The following is a 5,460-nucleotide window of genomic DNA, read 5'->3' on the forward strand; positions in this document are numbered from 1 at the left end:
GCGAAAAAGAAGTTTCACCATCGCACGGGGTCAGGTGGCTACCTGCAAGCCCGGCCTAAGTGGTCCAAGGCTGAGAATGATCTGCTTGATAAAGGGATCGAACCGGACACAATGAGATGGCCAGACCGTTGCCAGACTTGGTTCTTCGGGGCTGGCGGAACCTTGGACCCTATATCAGGGAAGTGCCGTTGGACGAACGAGCAACCGAAAAGACCAGTCACAAGGCTTTGGCAGTATATCCATGCAGCGCAACAACGGACGTTCGTTCCAGACAGGGAGAAGGACGAGCTCACAATGGCCCTCGGGAATCCTGAGCACCCTGGACGGACACGAGGCACGCCAGGCTCCATTCCGTGGAAGGTTGGTTTTCCGGACGCAGGGGGTTACAAAACCCACGAGAGGAGGAAGAAACTGGAGCAGAGCCAACTGCAGGCGCTGCACGAAAGGGTAATGTGGCTAGAGGAACGAGAAGCAAATCGCAACAAACGACCTGCCGAAGCTTCCCCCGAAGCTACCCCGCCATCTCAGCGGAGAAGCGGCATGGCTTCCACCGAGCTGCTTCAGCTGGAGCATGTCTTGACGGCTCCTGTCAGCTATCCCGTGGATGCTATCACGGGGGCTCAAAATTGCCACATTATGATGCGATGGATGAATTTGAAGGTCAAGGCGGATGTTGGCTCTATTTATCCTACTGAACAAGGCGCAACTTTTCACTGCCGGCCGATTCCAGAAGGATATATCAGGGTGATGGTGGATGAAATAATGGAGGGATTTGAGGACCTCCAGCTTGACTACCCTACCGAAGACTAGGTTGGGTTCTGCTCTGAAAACTCCATGCCTATGGCGGAAGGAGCTCATCAACCTTCCGAACTGGACGCCTCCGCCTCCTCCTCCTCCTCCGGCGAGTCAGGGCACTCCGCCTCCTCCACCGCCTCCTCCTCCGGCGAGTGTCGATCAGGGCACTGGGCCTTCTTCTCCGGCGTGTGGCGACACTCCGTCTCCTTCTCCGCCTGCGTCGGCGTGCCCGAGCAGCCAGCAGCCTCCTCCTTCTCCGGCGCGTGGTGGCACTCCGCCTCCTTCTCCGCCTGCGCCGGGGTGCCCGAGAAACCAGCAACCTCCTCCTTCTCCGGCGCGTGGTGGCACTCCGCCTCCTTCTCCGCCTGCGCCGGCGCGCCCGAGTAGCCAGCAGCCTCCTCCTTCTCCGCCTCGCCAGCAAGGGCGGAAGAGACCCGTCGCCGCCCCGGCTGCTCCGGCACATCGTAGTCCTTCTCCTCCGCCTCGTAAGCAAGCACAAAAGAAGACAGGCGCCACAGCCGTTCCGTCTGCTCCGGCGTCTAGCAGTACAGCCAGCAGAGGCGGGAGGCAATACAGATACGGTCCACCTCTCAAGCCTCTAGAGAAGTTACCGTACGAGAGGACCGAGGAGGAAAACGCGACGATCATGCGGGCCCACGTGAAGGACTTCTTTGAAGGGGTGAAAGCAAAGAGACATCCACCTCCGGAGGAGAAGGTAGATCTGGTGAAAGCAAAGCGCACTACTGATGCCCTGAGGAAACCACCAAAGTCTCCGCCGAGAACCAACTATGAGTGCATTACTGCAAAGACATATCTCGAAGCCCAGCGGTCGGGAAGTACTGTCAGTGATAAAAGGTTAAAAGAACGAGCAGCTGGGAAAAAAATTGCCCAGCTCGGTGAACAAGCACAACAATCGTGCCCCCCGCTCAATGTGTCTAGCGGCGACATCGTCGCTAATGCTCCAGGGACGGTGGCCGGTTATGGCAATCTTGCAGATTACCTGCCTGACGATCAAATTCCAGATTTCTTGGAGGTGGACGAACACAGATACGAGTACGGAAAGCCTCTCGTCAAAGATGAAAAATCTCTAACAACTACGATGCGAAGATTCCATGATTGGTACATGAAAACCTGCAGAGAGTCTGAGGAGACGAATGCTTTGTATCTGAATATTAAAGAGGAGCACGACCTCGTTGGAACTGATCTGTTGACTGTTCCATTTGAGGAGTTCTTCGCGTTCTTCAATCAAAAGGCCCTCGATAAACTAACGGTCTTTTGCTACTGTATGTAAGTACTATTTCTCTCATTAAGTCTCTATATATAGCTCGGCTCTTTCATTGCATGTATTTATAATTAATTATCCTCACTATATTATGCAGATTGAAGATCATCGAGTGCAAAAAACAAGAAATGTATGATATTGGGTTCATTAACACAAATATCATAGATGAATTTCTGGTTGAAAAGGACGTCGAAGAGGCCGAGGGGTACTTGCTACAATCATTGATCAAAAATCAAAACAAAGATTTAATACTCTTTTCTTACAACTTCAAGTGAGTGTTACTGTCGTGTGCATATTCGGTTTCCCTTATTACTCGAGCGAGGTTATAGTAATGTAATTGATGAGTTATGCATGCGTGCGCAGATTCCACTATGTTCTTCTGGAGATTAAGCTTGAGCGGGGAGTAGTAAACGTCTTATACTCGAGACGAAAAGATCCCCAAACCTATGCGGACATGACTAAAATGCTCAACAAGTAAGTTCAATCGATAATTTATCGCACCATATCGGCAACTTTTTGTTCATTTCCTGATATCTCAAGTAATAATAATTATTTTCTGTCTTGCAGGGTTTGGAAACAGTTCACCGCAGAAGTTCCGGGACTACCGAAGGAGCTGCGATATACATACCCGAAAGTAAGTACTACTATAGCTAGCTAGTTGCGCGCATCTCCCGTTGATTCTATAGATGTACTTTCATCAATGCCATTTATAATGCTTCATTATCAGTTTGATTGACCTCTATTTCTCGTAAAGTGCTTGTGGCAGGAACAAGGGAATGATTTCTGTGGATACTACGTGTGTGAGTTCATCTACAACGCGACTTTGAAAAATAAGCGGGGCTACTCTAAAAGACAATATGAAGTGCGTAATCAATAATATTCACAATTTCATTTTATTACACCATCATTTCTGTTGAGTTTCATTCATATATGTATTAACCCCCTTCTTCAAATTAGACGTGGCAGATGCGGGATGAACTCCTAGAACAAGATCGCATGAAAGCAATTCAAGAGGAATTGGCGGGATTCTTTCTTGACCACGTCATCAATAAAGCCGGAGAATATCATGTGTAAATTGATTTCAAATGCTAGGGGATTGTAAGATATTTTACATATTGTATATGTATGTAGCCAGTAGCGTCGGATAGATAATACGAAAACTTGTTGTTCGACCAATCTCTCGGAGAAGGAGAGGTCGATCGATCACTTCTCTCGGTATGCATGACGAACTTCTGTACTTAATGGTTCCCTTAATTTTCTTACTAGCTAGCGTGTCGAGGGCCTCTCTATGTACAGTACGTAGCGTCGACCAAGCACGGACATAGGAGAGGACACTTCTCTCTATTAATTAGCTAGCTAACACAATATATTAAACACCTAAATTAACCCCCCAAAACCCCCAACCCCCCCCCCTTCAAAAAAAACAAAAACCACGGCCACTGAAATGCTGATGCGTGGATGCCTTTTGGTCCCGGTTGGTGCCACCAACCGGGACCAAAGGCCCTCCTGCCTGGGCTCGGCGCACCGGCCACGTGGAGGCACATCTGTCCCGGTTCGTGTTAGAACCGGGACTAAAGGGGGAAGCATTAGTAACGACCCTTTAGTCCCGGTTCAAGAACCGGGACTAAAGGCCCTTACGAACCGGGACTGATGCCCCCTTTTCTACTAGTGTTGACCCGCCTTGATCTAGCTCGATTTGGAGGATCACGGGGTGAATATACCAAACGACAACAATTTTTTTCCTTACGGGTGGCAGCGGGGTAAATAATATCAAGTTTTGAGGTACCTTTAATTTAATGACGGGCTACATGATCACATTAATAGTACCACCACGGATGTAGAAAATAATATAGGTGAAAAAAACTGAAAGCGTAAAATAATGTGTACAATATGTTGTATCGTAAAATACCAGCAAATGAAAAAGAATTAAACGTAAAACAAAAAATTAACGGAAAAAGAAATCATAAACCCAAAACCCCCTAAACCTTTTAGTATCGGTTCGTGTTACCAACCGATACTAAAGGTCTCCCAGCCCCCGGCGCAGGCTCGTGCCACGTGGTGACCCTTTAGTGGCGGTTCGTGTTGAACTGGGACTAAAGAGGGGGGGGGGCTTTAGTCCCCACCCTTTAGTGCCGGTTACAGAACCGATACTAAAGGTCCTTACGAACCGGTGCTATAGCTCGGTTCTGCACTAGTGCTTACACTCTGCGAAGAATTTGAGCTTCATCTCAGCAACTGCCCTGTCCTCGCGGAGATTGCAAGTGTTTGTTCGACAACATAAAATCGTCGACACTCTGAAGATTTGCCGGGATTGCGAATGCAAGGGCCAATTTTGCAAGCTGCTTCAATCTTATCATCAATGCGCCTTGTCTGCAGTCTCTTTCGCTGGTGCTTCCATTTGGTCTATCCTGCAACCACTTGGTCGACATCGACGATGAAAAGACGCTGCGCTCCCTGGATCAAGTCAGGATCGAGCTGCTAAAGGAGGAGACGGACACCACAGTCAGTGCTCAAGAAAGAGAGGCAAAGGCTTCCTTTATTAACTCCATCAAAAGCCTCACATCCAAGTTTGTTTGTGTGACTTACATGACTCTATGTGGATTCAGCAATAGGGTAAGTGACCATGTCTTTCGGTCCTCCTTTCTATCGCATTGTGTGCTTGATAAAAATATGATAGCTACTAATATTACATAACACTAACTACCTGATATCTCTATTGTGTAGGTACTGATGCAAGAGGTTGACCAACCAATCATTATGTTACAGAAGTTAAACAAAGTGCCTTGCTTATTGCGACATTGGGTTGGAATTGCATCTTACTCATCTAAAATATCAAACTATGTAAACATCAGATATAGGAAAATTTGGTTTATGTCGACATTTCTTAAAGGTTGGGTCCATTAATGACATTACAAAGCTTGTACTAAGTTTTTATACTTATTTGAATTAATTGCATCATACTACAAACTCAATGGTTTAATTTCTATTACTTGACTATCATAGTTAAGCACAATAGTTAAAGAAAATGGCATTTATTCTTTGCTATATAATTCTAATGTATAAGGAGTATGATGTAAAAAAGGTTCTCTTTTAATTAATTTTGGAAGTTGCATGAAATTTATTTATTTATATATATACATATGTGTGTGTTCTCATACATATATATATATATATATATATATATATATATATATATATATATATATAGTAACGCTAAACTAAGCTTGAGTGTAGAATAGCTTATTCTACACCCCTAGTAACGCTCTATACAAAATATAGTAACATAACATGTAAAATATAGTAAATTTTTTGATCATGTAAGAAATCAAAAACTTGGATAGTACAAAATATATCTCATAATTACTACATTTTACATAGCGTTT

The sequence above is a fragment of the Triticum dicoccoides genome, chromosome 1B (genome assembly GCF_002162155.2).
Source record: "Triticum dicoccoides isolate Atlit2015 ecotype Zavitan chromosome 1B, WEW_v2.0, whole genome shotgun sequence".
NCBI lineage: Eukaryota > Viridiplantae > Streptophyta > Magnoliopsida > Poales > Poaceae > Triticum > Triticum dicoccoides.